General features: G+C 48.4%; 1 protein-coding gene across 1 annotated transcript in view; it reads left to right on the forward strand.

Annotated features, from left to right (window-relative positions):
- Nucleotides 1–20,381, forward strand: part of LOC147725144 (verrucotoxin subunit beta-like) — a 439,166-nt gene that overhangs the window by 324,907 nt on the left and 93,878 nt on the right. The gene's annotated exons all lie outside the window — the stretch shown is intronic.

Consider the following 20,381-nt stretch of genomic DNA (forward strand, 5'->3'; position numbering starts at 1 on the left):
AATGTTATGATCTTCAAAGAAAATAATTAGCTTTCTTTTTGTAAGCTATGTACTGAACAATAAAAGAAAAAGAAAAAAAATACGAAATGTTCATACTTTTTTTTTGTTCGTTTTTTTGGTTTAAATTTGCTTTCTTGGTTTCAGAGAAAAACAAATACAAAACAGTGCAATATTGAGTCCACAAGAAAATGCAAAGGACAAATTGGAATAGCCTCTTTCTATAGCGCTGCGCGTAACCTGCAAAGGTCGTCGAGCCCCACCAGTGTCCTTGTACTGTGCCGCCATGGTGATCCGTGGCTCGAGACAAAGATCTTTCATGAAGCCAAGTTAATGATAACAAAATTAACAATCCCCCCTCCCACTCCCAAGAACCCCCCCCTCCCCAACCAGTGTGCTGATGAGTGTGAATTAGACGTATCGTGGGTGTGGCGCGCTCACTGTGCCTCTGTCTCAGATTCTGTGGTGGCTTGGTTTTTATCTGTTAGGCGTAGTAGGCGGAGGTATCTTGGGCATGTTATTTCGTTAAATTCCTGGGATAGAAGCATCAACAGTGGTTGCCAGACCATGTGGAATGTGGCTGTGGACTGTGTGAGCGTGGCTTGGATGCGTTCCATCCCCAGTGTATACCAAAGTTTGTGCAACCAGCCCGTATGAGTGGGCTGTGTGTAGTCCCCCAAAGAGATAGGATGTGTTGGGAGGCTGCCTGCAGTGCTAGACCCATTTGTCGCCCCCTAATGGATTTCAGAGGGAAAGTGAGTGTGTTCGGGAGTCCTAGAATAGTGTAGACTGGAAACCGTGAGATTTCGGTATCTAGTGAACTGCCTATGTCATTAAGGACAGCTGTCCAATACGCTTTGACTTCTGTGCAGTTCCATAGAAGGTGCGTCAGAGTGCCTAATGCACCACATCCTCTCCAGCAGGACGAGCTCCAGGAAGGATTGCCCCTATGCAGTCTAGCAGGGATGAGGTACCAATACGTGGCTAGCTTCACTGCAGACTCTCTACCCGCTGATTCCTAGCTGTATGGTTGGCCCTGTAGTGTATTGACTGCCATTCCAAAAGCATCAATGTTCTCCCTAACTCCCCTTCCCAGCGCCTCTGCCCGGCCGAGCGGTGTGTCTCAGAGGGAAGAGAGAGCATCTTGTAAAGATCTGTAATCAGGCCACGGTCTAAGTCTTTTGTAGCTAGCCATTTCTCAAACCCCGTCATGTGCCTACCAACTAAGGGGCTAATCTCATGTTGTGTGAGCCAATGCCTGAATTGGAAATACTGAAAAAGCAGTGGCGAGTTGACGTAGTATGCCTGTGACACTGTAGAGAACGGCATGAAGCCCTCTAGATCGAAAAGATGCCCCGCCGATCTGCAGCTGGAGCCTCTCCATTGCGGGAACAAATGGGCGTCAGTGCCTGGGGGGAAATCAGGATTGTCCAACAAAGGAATAAGCGGCGATGGGAAAGATGTAAGCTCCCGCTTGGTAGCCACCGAGTCCCACACTTCCAGTATGGTACGTGTGATGGGTGATTTCTGAAGATAGCGCGGTCTGTGTGTGCATCGAAGGAATGGAATTTATCACAAGGAAGTTTGGGACATGGCCCTGTCTTGGAAGAGCCACCTCTTCTCCGATTCGGGCCTATACCACTCCACTAGGTATCTCAGCTGTGCCGCTTGAAAGTATTGTTGTAATTTGGGGATCCCTAGACCCCTTTCGTCCATCCCTTGAAAAGCTAGCTGTTTGTTCATTCGCAGTCTCCCCCCCCCCCAGATAAAGTTCTGGATCGCTGCCTGCAGTGTTTTCATAGTTCCGGCCGGAGGGAACACTGGAATGGTCTGGAAGATATATAGTATCTTGGGGAGAGCCGTCATTTACACAGCCGCGATCCTCCCCAGCAAAGACAATGGTTGCTTCCTCCAGCGCCCCAGATCAGTATGTATCTGCGATGTTACGTTGGCGTAGTTCAAAGCTACCATCTTTTCCGTCGACGGTGTGAGGATAATGCCTAGGTAGGGGAGTTGAATCTGAGTTAGCAATCCCCCTCCATATGCGGGTGCTCCGTGCTGTGTGTGAATGTTTTTACCCAGTGGCAAGATCAGCGACTTCCCTTTGCTCATCATGAGACCTGACACTTTATCGAAAGCCTCCATCTCCTCCCGGAAGGCTGGCACCGAGCGGTCGGGGTTGTCGAGTGCCGCCAAAATATCGTTGGCGTACAGGCCGATTGGGTGTGGTTCCCCGCCAAAATTTATGCCTCGGATATCAGGGTTGTCACGCACCCTCTGTGCTAGCGGCTCGACATAGAGCGCGAACAAGAGGGGCGAAGGGACTGGAGCATAGTCCGTTGAGACGTATCCGCACCTGCGGGTGATGATAGCAGCTTGCAACCCATGCTTGAAAGCGCTCCCCTACCCCGAAGTGTGTCAGAAACTTCCCTATGAAGTGCCAATCGACACAATAGAACGCTTTCTTAGCGTCGATGGCTAGGAGTACCGAGTCCGATTGTTGAAATGGGCTTTGTCAATCAAGTGGAGGATGCGCTTGGTGTTGTCACTGCATTGTCTGCCGGGGATAAAGCCTGATTGGTCCGGATCTATGATCCCCGGGAGACAAGGTCCAAGCTTCGAGGCCAGCACCCCGTAAAAAGTTTGAGGTCAAGATTAAGTAGGAAAATCGGCCGATAGGCGGAGTACTGGGTGGCATCTTTGCCCGGCTTAGGCAGCACTATTACGTCAGCTTCCAGCACATCAGGTGGGATGGACTCGGGGCCCTGGAACGAGTTGAAAAGTTTAGTAAGAATCGGGGCGAGTAGTGGACAGGAAGTCTTGTAAAAACCAGCGGAGTAGCCACCCGGACCTGGTGATTTTAGGGGTTTGAGGCGGGAGATGGCACTGTTCACTTCTTTTATTCTGATAGGTGCATCTAGGGAACTTATGTTCGCTGAGTTCAGCGCAGTAGTGGCTGCGCTTCGCAGGTAAGTGTCGGCACTATCTACCAGTGTGGGATCTGCTTTGTAGAGGGATGCATAATAGTCCCTAAATGCCCCCGCTATTTGTGCCTCATCGTGGATCCCCTTTCTTGTTGCGTAAGGTTAAGATTTTTGAGCGCTGAACCTTGGCCCGTAGCGCGCTCGCTAGGAGGCGTCCCGTTTTGTTCCCCCCCACGTAATATGTGTGTCGTAGTCTAAGAGCCGCATATTCTGCCCGATCTGTATCCAGACTTCTAAGCTGGGCTCTGGCTACCTTTAATTGTTTCCAGATTCTTGGAGCCCCCGTGCGGCTGTGCACCCGTTCCAGCTCCACTACCTTGGTTGTTAGGGATTCCCGTTTGATTTTGCAACCTTTGACCTCCACTGCTATTATGGCGATTAGTTTGCCTCTCACCACTGTCTTTAACGCCCCCCACACTGCCGTCATAGGCGTATCTGGCTGGTCATTAACCTCAATGTAATCAGTGATGCGTTTACGGATTTGCTGGACTATCTCTCTACGCTGCAGAAGGGGTTCCCTCAACCTCCATCGACCAGGTGGTCTCTTGTTGTTCGGGACTCTGAACGTTATTTCCACGGCTTCGTGGTCAGAAATGGCTGCCGGACTGATGGCTACGTCCACCACCCGGGTCTCCAGTTCAGAGGAGCCTAAGAAGTGGTGCAGTCTGGCATATGTGTGGTGCACATGGGAATAGAAAGTGTAATGTGATGTCTCAGGGTGTTTAGTTCGCCACATGTCCCCCAGCCCTCTTTGCGTCAACCACTCTTTCCCTGCCGCCGAGATAGCGCCTGTGCTGCCATAGCAGTGGCCTGATCTGTCCTTCTCTCTGTCCATCACCAGGTTGAGGTCCCCCCCTAGAAGTAGGAAGGGATCGGGGGAGCGCAGGGCCTCCGACAAGGCATTTTTTAGAAAGGGCTCCTGGCCTGTGTTAGGGGCATAAAGGGATCCCACCGTCATTGTCATGCTTCCCACTGTGATGCTGTGGGCCAGAAGCCTACCTTTTATCTCCCCCATTTTGTCTCCGACTTGCCCATGAAAGTGCCTAGCGACCAGAATCACAACTCCAGCCTTTTTGTCAGGAGTGGAGGAGAAGAATTGTTGAGGGAACGCCCGGGACCTCATCTGGTGTCAATCCTTAGAAAGTAATTGTGTTTCTTGAAGTAAACAGATCGCGGCGCCTGAGTTTTCTATATAGGACAGGACAGCTCGCCGCTTGATGGGATTGTTGAGACCCTTTACGTTCAATGAAAGATTTTTCAAAGTGGTATCAGCTATCTGGGCACAGGGGGATGATTGCTGCGCAGTTCGCCCTCTGTGTTCGCGTTGCACCTTACGTGCGGGCCTCAGCCCCTGTCGGCACACTGGTTCCCACCCTCCCCCCCTTAGCCCTGCAACTCACCCAACTCTCGCCCCCCAACCTGTCCACCCGGCCCCCCTTCCCGAACAAACCCATTCTCACCCCCCCACCCAAGCAAACCAACAGCCCTCCTCCCCCCACCCTAACCCCAACACCCCCTGGCCCCCCTCCCCGCACCCTAACCCCAATGTAGAGAACCCAATGTTGTATCATAGTCCCAGGCCAGATAACCCCCAAAACTGGCCTGTGGTGAAGTTTTGTGAGGGAGCGTCTGGTTTTGGCGACCTTTCTGCAACCCCGTCCATCCCCCTACCCGACCTGCATGGATGTGATGTGAAAGAGACCCCTCACCTGGCAAGGTCAGTCTGCCGCCAATGCGTCCCTGGACACCTCTTGAATGGCCAGGGCCTGCTCCTGGGCCACGGTAGCAGGATCCGGTTTCATGGAAGTTCTGGGTGAGCGTCTGCGGCCAACCCTTTGCCACCCACTCCAGGATGGGCGCTGTGATAGATCCTGTGACGGGCGTTGCGAGGCATCTAGCGAGGAGTTATCTTCAGGAAGCTCTATACCTAGCAGGGAGCAGGTGTCCTGTAGGGATCTCATCTGGTGCAAGGACCCGTTCCATTTAAAGATCAGTCTGAAGGGGTGACCCCTGAAGTAGGGGACTCCTTTATCGCGCAGGAACGTTGTGACTATTTTAAAAGCTTTTTGTTTGTGTAGGGTGATGGCTGAGAGATCCTGATAAAGTGCCACCAGCTGGCCCTGGTACATAAGGGGTTGTTTCTGTCGCGCCTCTCGAAGGATTCTCTCCTTTAAAGGGAAGTCAGGCAGGAAGGCCAGTATGTCAGGAGGGGGACAGGTGCGCAGTGCGCTGGCCGACTCTGCGCCCTGTCTATGCGAATTTCAAAGTCCTTTGCCTCCCCAAGGATCTCCTGAAACATGTCCTGTAGGAAGCCCACAATGCACGCCCCCTCTGCTTTGGATCGTAAATGAAAGAACAAGGGAACCCTACTCACAACGGAGCCTGGGTAAGTAAGTATTTTAAGAAAAACAATGGCTCCTGTAGAGAAGATACTTAATAATAGAATGGAGAAGAGGCGAGAATTCACATGTATAGGCAGGGTATAGGTGAGATGTCAAATAGAACAAACAAGCCAAAAACACAGATTGCGTATTTCAAAGACTGTATTCAAATATGAGTATACAGTGAAAGCAATTGTTACACTAAATATCAAAGGCTATTTACAGTTGTGTAATGTGTCCCAAGTGAAATTAAGAACCAAAAACATAGAAATAACGTTTGTGAAACAATATGTGAAAGGTTTCAAATAAAGTTTTTGTATCCAAAAGCGACCACTCTCATTTTATACAATACATAACATCTATATGGTTATAGAATGCCTGTTTCAGCAGTTCGCTTTTCTTAGTTGTCGACGGCGTTTCGACCTTAATAAGGATGTAGGGTCTCTACAGGACCTACAATTTTGGGGACATCTGATTGTCGAATTGCTAGAATATTAGTGCTGTGAGTCAAGAACCATGTGCAGGTGAATATAAAATATTTAGTCACTAGGAAACCCGTCCGGGTTCCCTATAGAGCTTGTGAGTTTCAGCAATTCTGGGAAGCTCAATGGCTGTCCTCAATGTAGTACTGCTGGGATTCCTTTGCACTTGTACCTCCGAGATCCGACGAAAGCGGTCCGGTTGCTGGTGCTTCCTACATATTTTCGAAAGATCATTTGCGTAGCCAGCGACAAATGCGATTTATTCACCTGCGCTGACTACAACAAGGAATCCCAGCAGTACTACATAGACCAGGCCAGGCTGGGCCACCGCCGGGCCAGTCACGTAGGCCCCAAAGCCTCAGCCTAAATTTTCGCACCCACTGGGCGGCGGTCTCGGCCTTCAGTGCTGTCGGCTGCTTGCTGCCTCCCACGTCCCGGTCGTGGGAGGCAGTTCCTCACCTCCAGGGGTCTCGCAGCCGCCAGCGATCCCTCCCAGCTCCCGCCGCCGCTCTCCCTGGTGCTCCAGTCCCACGTTTTGCCAGCAGGGAGTGCTGGTTCTGTAGTAGGGGATCTCTGTGTATAGTCATAATCTAGTGAATAGTCCCGCTCATGTGCGGGGACCCCGGAGCAATCAAAAATAGCCTTCTTTAATTACTGTTGTTTTTCTGGTAATTCTGAGCCCTCATTTATCAAATATGCCTGCCTTATTTGATAAATGCCCTGAGTGCTCTAGGAAGAAGGCCAAGCCTCATGGGCTGCCACCGACTCCACCTCCGCCACCTCATGGGCGGCTGCTTGCTCCACCGAGGTTGACCTCGTTGCCACACTTTCCGACTCCGCCTACAGGGCCTCTTCTTCCGAGGCTCCCGGTCAGGGCACCGCAACTTCCGCCGCTAACACCTGCGGAACGACCAAGGCCAAGGAGGTCTAGATCCCGCTCGGGACGGAGAGGGAGATCCAGGAGTCACCGCCGTTCGTCTACTAGATCTAGACGGTGCCACAGGAGGGGCAGGTCTAGGTCTTGTACGGATTCATCCAGCGCCAGGGACTACTCACCTACCCTGTCGGAATCCCCTCGGATGAGGGTGTCGCCTTTGGGCGACATTATCTCCTTCCAGGATGTGCTGCTGAGAGGGGCGAGCAAGCTGGGCATCACCCTTACTGTGCCCACGCCGACGACGTCAGTCATTTTTGAGACCCTTCATAAGAAGCAATTGTCTCGACCTCTATTGCCGTTAGTGCCGGGATTGGTGGAGCCCGCCATGGAGTTGTTCCTCACTCCTGCGACTACGAAATCAGCCCCCTCCAGGCTACAAAAGAAGTACAGGGCTCCCGACTCGGACCCAGCATTTCTCAGGGCGGTGCCGCGGAAGCAACATGCCACCACCCCGTCATCTACAGTGCCTCCAGACAAGGAGAGTCGCTGGATGGATTCGGCAGGCAGGAAGATCTGCGGGACGATTGCCACCTCCATGAAGGCCGCGAGTGCCTCGGCGTTGTTGGGACGGTACGTTCGGGCTCTGTGGGAGTCCCTCCAACAGTTCGCTGACCTCCTTCCCAAGGAGAAGAGGGAGGATTTCATGGAGATCCTGAACGAAGGGCTGCGGGTCTCTAATCAACTGATCAGCGCAGCTGCGGATTCATCGCTCCTGGCAGCCCACGGGTACTGCCATGGAGTCAACCAAAGACGTCATGCCTGCCTGCGGCTTACCTCATTGAAACCTGAGCCCCAACAGAGGGTGGCCAACTTACCCTTTTCGGGTGAGACCCTCTTTGGAAAGCACACTGACGATGAAATGGCCCGGATGAAGGCAGAGGCTGAAACCCTGACGGCTGTCGGGTTGGAGAAGCCCAAGGAACAAAAGAAGACCTACTGTCCATTCCAGAGACGGTACGGGGCGCAGGGCAGGGGGCGAGGCCAGCAAACTGGACAGCAACAACAGCAGCAGTTCCAGAGGAGGCCCTTCCAAAAACGTCAGAAGGGCCGGGGTGGGCAGCAATCTGCCACCGCGACCAAAGGCCTGGCCGGGTCTAGGTCCTGAGCTGTTACTTCCCCGTCATCCGTTACCCACTCCGGTTGGGGGAAGTGTCCAATACTACCTGGCAGAGTGGAGAAAAATTACTCAGGACAAGTGGGTGCTGAATAATGTTTGTAATGGATACAGTCTTCGGTTCATCAGCCCGCCTCCAGCAATTCCACCGGTTTGCTCGCAGTTTCAGCTGTGCGAGCTCCAGGCGGAAGCCGATACACTGTTAGGAAAAAGGGCGATAGAAGATGTCCCTCTGTCTCAAAGGGGAAGAGGTGTTTACTCACGGTTCTTTCTGGTACGCAAGAAAGACAAGAACGAGTTCAGGCCCATTCTGGATTTGCGACAAGCAAACAAATGGATTCGCAGGGAAAAGTTTTGCATGCTGTCTTTACACCAGATTTACCCTCAGCTGCAAAGGGGAGACTGGCTGTGTGCGATAGACCTTCAGGATGCATACTTCCATGTGCCCATTGCACGGAAACACCGGAAGTTCCTGCGATTCCAAGTCGGCGCCAATCACTATCAATACACAGTACTACAGTTCGGGCTGAAGTCTGCGCCCAGGACTTTTTCAAAATGCATGGCAGTGGTAGCGGCACACCTGAGAAAGTACAACGTGTTTGTTTATCCGTACCTGGACGATTGGTTGATCAAAGCATCCTCCTTCTCGGAAGCTCAAGCGCAAATAAAGTTACTGGGACTATTTTTCTAGGCATTAAATAACAATACGGATAGCTCAATAAATGAGAGGCAGAGTCCGTGGTATCTGAGTCATACGGGCTTTAATTAAGAGGCTCGAGCCAATGGACATCAGGTTCCATCACCACTGAGGTTCAGGAAGGGACATTCAACATTTCGTTAACATCATACAATATATATAGTAAAACTGTACAGTTGCATTGAATATAGTAGGCGTAACAAGTGAAAAAGAAGAGATAAGTATATATGGGCGTAAAAGAAGGCGTGCACGGGGCGTGCACGGAGGCGTGTGATGTAGACGTCACAGAAGTGTCATAGGTGGGTGGACACATGGAGGGGGTTACATGGGCAACTGGAACCTTTAACCTACTTGTGCGCGCAAAACTGATCATGACGTGTGACTGAGGAGAGCTGGGGGGCGCTGACTTCTAGCACTAGTAGAGGAGACTAAAGTCTGGGATGTCAGAACGACCTGTACCTATAGCATATCTGATATCTTGTGTTTGGAGTACATGTTGCTTGAGGCCAAAGGCCATAAGGACAAAGGCTACTTGTGACTAAAGGCTAGTGTAGGCATATATTTCTTTATGTATTAAGTGGAACTGTGGATCCTCTATGGAAACTAATTCAGTAAATCACTTGCATGGAGACAGAAAGACTGGACTATATCTTCTGCAGGCAGGATATGTTTATCCTGTTCGTTAGCTAGGAATGTGGATCCGGGGAGCTGAACAGATAACTGTAGGCAAAATACCATCTTGGCAGGCAGGCCAGGCCGAGCCGGGCACCGCGTTGCTTGGCAGGAAGTAAGGGAAGGGTCAGGGATGCAGGCGGGGCTGCGTCTTTCGGAGTGTTTCAGGAGGCTTGAGGCCTGGATTTGTGTCCGGGCCCTGTGGAGCCTTAGAAACGGGTGCAACTCGACAATTTAACATGCACCATGTAGAAACGTTGGCAACATAGGCCTAGAAGCCTAATTCACGTTGCTTTCATAGAGGACTAGATAACTGACATACTAACGTTGGACGCAAATGCAAATGCGTCTTTATTTTTGGCCATGGAGGGAAAATTCATGGAGGTCATGCACATATATTACACAATGGGATACACGTAGGGGACACATAGCAGGGCAAAATTCAATTTTCCTCATTCCCTCCTTGTTCCCTACGTTTCCTTCAGCTAACATCAATATTCATGAGACCATCTATCTGTTCATATAGCATCATTTGCTCGTCTTTTTTCATTCGAGTACGGGAACGTGGACGTGGACTGGGAATACATACTGTGGCGCACAAGCCGCAAATCGCTGGGCCACATTGTAGACAGAGGCAACAACTGAATATGATCAATAGTACTACTCCTAGGAATGACAGTACTTTCCATCCCCATGCAGAGATTACACTCCAGAGCCAACCGGACCAAGTCCAGGTGCCTGGATTCTGGTGTAGCTGATGAGCTATTTTATGAAGCCTGGTTATTGCTGAATACACTGACGGTGCGTTATTAGGAATGAAAACGCAACAACTGGATCCGATGACTCTACAAGCTCCGCCCCTATCGGCCAGAATGACGTCAAGGACAAGGCGGTTCTGGAGAACTACAAGTCTCATAGCAGACTGCTCTTCTGTTAAGTTACCTAGAGCAGAAGTAGTCTCATTCACTACTGCTTCAAGAGTTCTGGTTAACCTGCGTATTCATTTACTATTCTGGATGGGACCTAAGAAGAAAAAGAAACCTTTATTGAAATCCGTATACTGTTCCAATGTAGTTACAGTCTGATCGACAATTGGGGACTCAATCTCTCTCCTATGTCTGACATGTACTAGATGAGTATTTCGGTAATAATCGGATGGGGCTAGAAAAACTGGTGGCAGTAGGAATGCAATATAACATGTTCCATCCCAATCTAAGGGTACATGTACATATGCTGTCTGACCACAAATAAAACAGGAATGACGGGACGCTTTGAAAGTAGACTTCCCTTTATCACTGAATTCGACCACAGTAGTACAATCACTGTGTCCTAAGTGTACTGAACCATTCTTTCTGACACATAATTCACCTTTCACTGGTAGAACTGTTATAAAAGGCAAGTCTGAATTAGTCTCAGACTGAACATTCAAAATCATGAGATTAAGGGAAAAATTACCTAAATCATATACTTCATTTTCTAGATCAGTCCCTGTTCTTTGGGGAAGACCGTCCTTGTCTGGGAAACAGACTTTATTCATGACCGTATTCAGAAGGGAAACTGTGGACTTACTGCCTAATGGTGACATCAATGTAAACCATGCTCCACACGAGCCATTGTGTGAAAACGGATAAGGAAAGAGGGGCAGAGTTCCCTTCATATTCTGGTAAGGTGGGAGTCGGCCACATACCCAGCAATTGGTGGCATTGCTGGCCTGGTGCGAATGGTGTAACATACGAATAAAAGTATTGTTGCGCAGTGCAAGTCGATAGGATAACTCGTGAGGGGGTAGTTCACTAAATGTGTGCTCTACAGTGTCATTAGAGGAAAGATGTTCATGCGAACCAAACGGAGGAAAAAATACATGTAACGTCCAACTTATACATATAATCATAAGACTCAGAAAAAACATAAAAAGTAATCTAACGATGCATCTGCTTTGGAGATTTTTACAATATTTCTTTTGCTTGAATTTCTGTCTATCTCTCTCACTGTGTGGGTCTATCTCATACATGTCAGAAACCTGTCTAACCGATTCACCCGAGGGGGACTTAAACAATTAAACGCTGTCTGACTTACTAGACCTCAGTTTGACTTTATACTCCTGTTGCGGAGTTTTCTCTAACAGGGGAAGTTTAGAGTCAATGTCTGGGCAGTCCTTGAAAAAAGTCTTTGGACACGGTCCATGAAAGCGCTTGATATGACTGGAATGAAGCCAGCCTTTTCTTCCTTCCAGCTTTACGGCAGTCCTTGTAGTCATCAGAACGAGTTTCGGCTGCTTCCAGCGGGGCTCTAGAGGGCTTGAGCGATCGAAATTACGAACCAAAACCAGATCGCCAGGAACAACTTCATGCGGTTTCACCTGGGTATTGTCCGGGAAGGCAGCTGCGACCTGTGAACGACAAGAGAGTAGTGCAGACATCAAGGAAGCCAGGTAATCTGTCAGCATGTTACTATCAACATCAGTTAATTTGCGAGGCATAGGCGTACCCCACATGTTTGGGGGACGACCGAAAATAATTTCGTAAGGTGATAAACCAGTTCTGGAGTGGGCTACCATACGCATATAGAAGAGGGCAACCGGCAGGGCTACCATCCAATCTACACCTTTTTCTGCACAGACTTTTGCTAAACATGTTTTCAGAGTTTGATTGTGTCGCTCGACGAGGCCAGCTGCCTCGGGATGTCGTACGCAGTGGAATTTCCACTGGTATCCTAACAGGAGTGATACCTGTTTCATGAGTTCGGACGAGAATGGCTGTCCATTATCTGAGTACACGACACGGGGCAAACCATATCGTGGGAAAAATTCACGAACCAGCTGCTTGGCAGTGGTCACGGCAGTGTAATCTGGGACTGGATATGCTTCTGTCCACCTGGACAGAGCACATACAACTACGAGGACGTACTTGAATCCTCGACAACGATCCATCTGTATATAATCCATCTGGAGGACTTCAAAAGGGTGGTCAGGAGGATGAAATCCACCTTGTTCCACGGGAATACCTTTTCCTGGATTGAACTGACAACAGATCATGCAGGTACGCACTTTCTGTTTTGCTGCTGCTCGTAAATGCTTGTTAAACCAGAGGTTCTGGATGCTGTCTAACATGGCTTTTTCTCCTAAGTGTGCTGGACTATGTGCTGTATTAATGATAACTTGAACCATAGAGTCGGGGAGAAACCAAGTGGCTTTTCCCTTCGTCATCCATCCCTGATCTGTCTGGACCCCTCCTTGTTCAGTCCATTTCTTGATTTCATCCGGGGTAGCATGTGTCTGTATGTCTAGTACATCTTGTGTGGGATCCCTAACTGTCATGCAAGTTGTCGGTAATGAAACGTCTGTCTTTGTCGTGCCAGCTGGAATGTCGGGAGTCTGTGCTGTAAGCTTGGCTGTTCGATCTGCCAGGTCGTTACCCTGGGAAATGGTATCAGTAACTTTCGTGTGTGCTTTGCACTTCATGATGGGTATGGCTGTAGGCAAATGTGTTGCTTCTAACAGTGCTTGAATGAGGGGACCATGCTGAATCTTGGCTCCATGAGAGGTCATAAAACCTCTTTCTTGCCAGAGGACTCCAAAGTCGTGAACGACTCTGAATGCATAACGTGAATCTGTATATATGTTTACTTTCAGGTTCTTGGCTCGTATACAGGCTTGGGTCAGAGCGATGAGCTCTGCTGCTTGAGCAGACAGGGTGTCAATACGATGTGTTTCTATAACTTCAGTTTCAGTAGTCACTGCATATGCGGCCACTAACTCTCCTGTACTTGTTCTCATACATGAACCATCCACATAAAGTGTCAGGTCTGGGTCTGGTAATGCAATGTCAGTCAAGTCTTGTCATGGCTTCGTCATGGTGTTAATAACTTCCACACAGTCATGTGTTGTAGATTCTGCTGTGATCGAGGGTAACAGTGTAGCAGGATTCAATATGTTGCAGCTGTGTGGCTGAAACAGTGTCAGTTCATATCCTGTCAATCGTGCTATGGTCAAGTGCTGAGTCTGTGTTCTGTTTAAAAGAACTTCCATGGAGTGTGGAACCTGTACTGTCAAAGGATGTCCTAACACTATGGAATCGCTTTGTCTGATAGCTAAAGCTGTGGCTGCAACTGATTTGAAACATGGACATGGCTTTTGTAGTTCGGACTGGACTGTTCCCATGGGGCAACAGGGTCAGAGCTGATTTGCATATCGCCATTGTCTAACCCAGGGTGGTGTGGAGTGCAAAAAAACGATGGATTTGGGCCCAGATCTTTTGACTGGGGGAATGTGTGACATTGATCCACATTCGGTCCATCACTTGTTGTTTTTGCAATTGCCGCCCTAAGTGCGCTGGGGATGCCCAGACGTGGGTCCCAGGCACTCCACACCACTTGGAGTCAAGCTAGCCGGGCTGATGAGAGGTGTTACCTCGAAACCGGTCCGGTCCTCGGATGCTTGATTCCGTTCTGGGAAGGACATGGCTTTTGTAGTTCGGACTGGACTGTTCCCATGGGGCAACAGGGTCAGAGCTGATTTGCATATCGCCATTGTCTAACCCAGGGTGGTGTGGAGTGCAAAAAAACGATGGATTTGGGCCCAGATCTTTTGACTGGGGGAATGTGTGACATTGATCCACATTCGGTCCATCACTTGTTGTTTTTGTAATTGCCGCCCTAAGTGCGCTGGGGATGCCCAGACGGGGGTCCCAGGCACTCCACACCACTTGGAGTCAAGCTAGCCGGGCTGATGAGAGGTGTTACCTCGAAACCGGTCCGGTCCTCGGATGCTTGATTCCGTTCTGGGAAGGATATGGCTTTTGTAGTTCGGACTGGACTGTTCCCATGGGGCAACAGGGTCAGAGCTGATTTGCATATCGCCATTGTCTAACCCAGGGTGGTGTGGAGTGCAAAAAAACGATGGGTTTGGGCCCAGATCTTTTGACTGGGGGAATGTGTGACATTGATCCACATTCGGTCCATCACTTGTTGTTTTTGCAATTGCCGCCCTAAGTGCGCTGGGGATGCCCAGACGTGGGTCCCAGGCACTCCACACCACTTGGAGTCAAGCTAGCCGGGCTGATGAGAGGTGTTACCTCGAAACCGGTCCGGTCCTCGGATGCTTGATTCCGTTCTGGGAAGGACATGGCTTTTGTAGTTCGGACTGGACTGTTCCCATGGGGCAACAGGGTCAGAGCTGATTTGCATATCGCCATTGTCTAACCCAGGGTGGTGTGGAGTGCAAAAAAATGATGGATTTGGGCCCAGATCTTTTGACTGGGGGAATGTGTGACATTGATCCACATTCGGTCCATCACTTGTTGTTTTTGCAATTGCCGCCCTAAGCGCGCTGGGGATGCCCAGACGTGGGTCCCAGGCACTCCACACCACTTGGAGTCAAGCTAGCCGGGCTGATGAGAGGTGTTACCTCGAAACCGGTCCGGTCCTCGGATGCTTGATTCCGTTCTGGGAAGGTCATGGCTTTTGTAGTTCGGACTGGACTGTTCCCATGGGGCAACAGGGTCAGAGCTGATTTGCATATCGCCATTGTCTAACCCAGGGTGGTGTGGAGTGCAAAAAAACGATGGATTTGGGCCCAGATCTTTTGACTGGGTGAATGTGTGACATTGATCCACATTCGGTCCATCACTTGTTGTTTTTGCAATTGCCGCCCTAAGTGCGCTGGGGATGCCCAGACGTGGGTCCCAGGCACTCCACACCACTTGGAGTCAAGCTAGCCGGGCTGATGAGAGGTGTTACCTCGAAACCGGTCCGGTCCTCGGATGCTTGATTCCGTTCTGGGAAGGACATGGCTTTTGTAGTTTGGACTGGACTGTTCCCATGGGGCAACAGGGTCAGAGCTGATTTGCATATCACCATTGTCTAACCCAGGGTGGTGTGGAGTGCAAAAAAACGATGGATTTGGGCCCAGATCTTTTGACTGGGGGAATGTGTGACATTGATCCACATTCGGTCCATCACTTGTTGTTTTTGCAATTGCCGCCCTAAGTGCGCTGGGGATGCCCAGACGTGGGTCCCAGGCACTCCACACCACTTGGAGTCAAGCTAGCCGGGCTGATGAGAGGTGTTACCTCGAAACCGGTCCGGTCCTCGGATGCTTGATTCCGTTCTGGGAAGGACATGGCTTTTGTAGTTCGGACTGGACTGTTCCCATGGGGCAACAGGGTCAGAGCTGATTTGCATATCACCATTGTCTAACCCAGGGTGGTGTGGAGTGCAAAAAAACGATGGATTTGGGCCCAGATCTTTTGACTGGGGGAATGTGTGACATTGATCCACATTCGGTCCATCACTTGTTGTTTTTGCAACTGATTTGAGGCACGCAGGCAAGGCCTGGGCTACTGAATCCAATGTACTAGAAAAATAAGCACAAGGCTTGTGTTGTCCTGCTTGATCTTGTGTCAGAACAGATAATGCTGTACCATCGCGTTCAGTGACAAACAGTGTAAAAGGTTTGCTGTAACATGGTGTTGCTAGAACAGGTGCTTGACATAAGGCTTTCTTCAATTTGTCAAAAGCAAGTGTATGTTCCTGAGTCCAAGGGAGGACAGTCGATGTCGCTGCCTCCTGTGTTGTCAACTGTATCAGTGGCTTGGCTAGATATGCGTACTGAGGGATCCATTGTCTGCAGTAAGAAGTGAGGCCAATAAAAGCTCGTACCTCTTCTGTGTCTTGGGCTGTGGAAGATGTGCAATTAACTGGATACGGTCAGGTGTCAGCTGTTTCCCCCACTTGGACAGCAAGTGACCAAGGTAAACAACTTGCTGGACACAGAATTGTAACTTCGAAGGGGATACTTTGTGCCCCTTTTCTGCAAGGAAATACAAAACTGTCAGTGATGCACGTTCGCAGTCACGTTCTGTACGGGCTGTGATCAATAGATCGTCAACATACTGGAGCAGGGCAGTGTCAGTTGGCATGTGAATACTGTCTAGTTGTCGTTTCAGTGCTTGGCTGTAAATACTAGGACTTTCTGTGAACCCTTGAGGTGCACGTGTAAATTTGAAACTTCGGCCATTTAAACAGAATCCAAACAGATACTGGCTGTCCGGATGGATGGGGACACTAAAGAAGGCGTTCTTGAGGTCGATGACAGTGAAGAACGCAGCTTCGGAATCAATGGCAGTCAATAGGGAAGAAATATCTGGGACCACTGGATACTGGGGTATGATGCATTTGTTAAGTTCTCGAAGGTCGATCACCAGTCTGTAGACTGGAGGTGCATTTGGGTCAGTTCGTTTAAGAATCGGAATGATAGGAGAATTACATACATTGGAGTCAGTTTCTACAACCACTCCTTGAGCAATGAGCTCGTCGATAATTTTCAATAAGGCTGCTACAGCCTCAGGTGGCACCTTGTATTGTCGGATTCGGGGTAGTACAATTCCTTGTTTCAGAGTGACACGGTATGGTGTAATGTGCATGCAACCTACATCAGTTGGATCTTGCGCCCATAAATGCTGTGGTACATTCTGCAATCTTGGATCAAAATCTCTTAACACATAATGTCCCTTGTAATCACGTAAAAACAATCTCACTCCTTCCGGAGAACAACAAATCACTGCTCCTAGTTCTTTCAAAGTTTTAATACCAAGCAAGTTTTCTGGACATGATTTCGTAAGTAACAAGTCTGTAGTGCGGGACAATGGACCAACTTCTAGAGAAACTGGTTTCAATACTTCGTTAACAATAGGCTTTCCTGAAAATCCCAGGGAAACATTTCTTGAGCCTGAGAGGGGAGCCCCTGGAACCTCGTCATGACTAATAGTAGTTCTACTTGCCCCTGTGTCAATCAGAAATTTTCTGTCTTTCCCTAATACCTGACTGTGTACATAGGGACCATCTTGATCTACAGGAACCTCGATAAGAGGCAAGCCAACCTCCCTCTCTAGGCTGTTTCATGAATACTGCTGATAATCTGGATAATCTGACTGTGCATACTGGTACATCTGCTGTGTAACTTGTTGTGTGGCAGCGATGGGCTGCGATACTGCTACTGTCTGGGGTGCGTTCTGAAGAGGTTGCGTGTTTTGCGGAACATGTTCCTGTCTAGGAGGACGCGGTCTTTCTTTCGTCTTACCAGTAGCTATATTGTGTTTCAGAACGGCACATTCGTTTATATAATGACCTGGCTGTTTACAGTAATTGCATGTCCCTTTTAAAGGAGCTGCAGAATGACTAGTCTGGGTCGTACCCCTCTTCTGACTATCTGCTGGAACGGACTGTGCAACTAGTACTTTCATTTTCGTGTCTTTCATGCGTCTCTTTTCGTGTTCTTGCGCCTCTCTGATTCGGTTCTGGTGGTACTGTAACATCTGTAACATTTGTGACGGGGTATTAGCTTGCCAGGTACTTTCAACCTTCAGTACTCGATTTTTAACTTGTGGTAAAGAATTCTCTACTAATTTGGTAACAAAAAGATGTGGATACGATTCACTACTTGTTTTCAGGCCGCTATTAATAATGAAACATTTCTCGAATCTGGAATAAAAATCACTAGTGTCTTCGTCTTGTTTCTGTATACAGGCTGAGATGGCATCCCAGTCTTCCTTTTTAGTAGCTAGTAATCTTGGCAAAACTTGTATTAACAACTCGGGCAATGCTTTGGCTTTTTCCCCGAGACCAGTACCTGGAATTCGTGTTTTATCTTCGTTTTCTAATTCTGCCCAATCAATCTTTTTCTCTCCCACCTCCCATTCTTTTTCTTTGAGTTTTTCGTAAATGACCGCAGGCAACAGGACCTTTAACATTTTAATGATATCAGGATACGTAAACTCTCCCATGCGGAGCATGTCTTTTAATTCACGGTGGAACCCTCCTGGATCTTTATCGTGACAGGGCACTAACTTTTTCATTTCCAATAATTCTATTTTCGTTAAGGGGGTGTAAACAAATACTCATTGGAGCTCACCTCCCGTTGTCCGAACAGGATGAACTTCTCGCAAAGGGTTCTGTCTGTCTATGTACAATGTTTTCCTTACTGGGGGTGGAACTGGAACGAAATGTGGAGTCAGGAACGTTCTGTATTTGTGACGTTGTTCTAGAATGACATTAATCAAATCGGTACCAAGGCCTTTCCATCTGTTCAGGAGTAACTCGTCCAATATGTTATATAGGGGACCTGGATCAGAATGCTGACTTTCATACAGTGTAATGAGGTGTTGGATCATGTACATACCAACCAGTCGCTGTTCGTCTGGGGAAAGATTCAAAAACGTTCGGGCCACTATGTCGTCTTTATATGTGCTAGAATTACTAGCCCATTGGACTGCTGATCGGGCTAGTTCTTGTTCATGCATGGTACTAAGCTCACTGTAACCTATTTGTTGTTTCAGGACTTTATCGGTGGCTTGGAATAAATGCTTGCTCAAGAGAACATTGTTCTGATATGGGAGGAAGAAAAGTTTTCTTGTACTCTAGGCATGTTGGTCTGTCTAAGGGTCTCGCCCTACCTACGTACGCTATTCTATCTGGGTTCTCTGTTTCTGTATCTTCTTCTGAAGTGTCATCCTCTTTCTCGGTTTCTCTCGTTGCTCTTTCCCTTTCGTGTATACCTAGAATTTCTTTACGGATCTTTCTATACATGGATTCTATACACCCTTGTTTACTATGTTTTCCGTCTGCTATGTTGTCACTCCATTTTATCAGGACTTTCATCTCGTCTTTGCTTTTACCTGGCTGGTCTTGTTCTCTTATTAAACAATTTATCAAAAACTGTAAGATCATATTTTGAGTCTCCACCTTCCTGTGTACCATGGCCTCGTGAATACTTTCTGGTCTCTCCCCCGTTAGGATAAAGTGATATATGTTGTCTAAATGTTCCCTCATGTCTGGTAAGATAGTCAAATAGTTTGTAACACGTCGTAGACGTATGGAATATAATATCATCTGGTCTTCGCCTGGTACTGGATCATATCTGCAATCAGTGAGGTACTGTTTGAGGGCTGTGTATGTAGTTACTTTTGGCGTACGTTGTAATGCTGCTTCTCTCAGCGCTATTCGTTTTACTTGAGGCGGGGTGATAGGGATACCTCCCACTGCTCCTTTTGGAATGTGATCATTAACTAATACTGGGTGTGCTGTCGCTGGTGGTAGTGTAACTGGCAAAGTAGGGGTAAGTAATGTAGGTTGGTCCTGGGTTACCGGCGGATTAAAAGGATTGCCAGGACCAGTGGCTGGAGGAATAGTAACAGGAATCGCATTATTAACAGGGTTGTGGGGTTGAGCAGGTGGAGGAGGATTCGTGATTGCATATTCTGGGACAGTGTCGTCTAAGTAGGAAGAAAGGAAAATTTCAGCTGCGGTCGGTTTATGACGTATCTTAGTCGGGACCAATGGTGGCGGCAAATTACAAGGTACTTCCGGGGTCGCCTTGGGCAGGCCCTCGGTGAGAAGGGGATACATGCCTTTAATGAGGGCATTTCTTTGTCGGTCTAACTGTTCTGCTCTAACTCGTTCACCTTCTTCTAATAATTCCTTTTCTTGGGCTTTTTCTGATGCTTCCCTACTTAGTTCTGCTTTCCTGATTTCTTTTTCTGTTCTTTTATGCGATTCTTTATGCCACAATTCTATGGCATCTTTCTGGGATTGTCTGGCTTTCTTTTTCCATAATGCTTCTTCTACTCTCATGATGCACTCAGCATCCCATGTTCCTGAAACGGGCCATCTATATTTCTCTTCCAGGTCTTTGGTGTAATCCACCCATAAGTCTAAGTACAGTATGGCATCTAAGCCATGTTTATGGTACATGAAATGTCCGGGACTGTCCCTAGGCGGGACGGGAACTGCTTCCTCGAGTATCCCTTTCCTGGTTCCTATCTGACGTAATTTCGAGAACAGAGGCATATCTGTACTTACTTGAACTCGGACACAATAAACACAATAATGAATGGCAAACGATCATTCATACCACGACATCAAACATATTAAAAACATTTCGAACAGATACTACCTAGTACATAGAAAAACATAATACTGGAAATCTCGAGAAACAATACTAGAAAACAGAATTACTGGATGCACTGCTAAAACAGTACAGAACATACCGGTCCCATAAAGAGACACGTCATACCGTATCCACCTAAGTGAACACGTCTGGACCGGATCTGTGTACCCAGACC

The sequence above is a fragment of the Lissotriton vulgaris genome, chromosome 4_1 (genome assembly GCF_964263255.1).
Source record: "Lissotriton vulgaris chromosome 4_1, aLisVul1.2, whole genome shotgun sequence".
In the NCBI taxonomy this organism is placed as follows: domain Eukaryota; kingdom Metazoa; phylum Chordata; class Amphibia; order Caudata; family Salamandridae; genus Lissotriton; species Lissotriton vulgaris.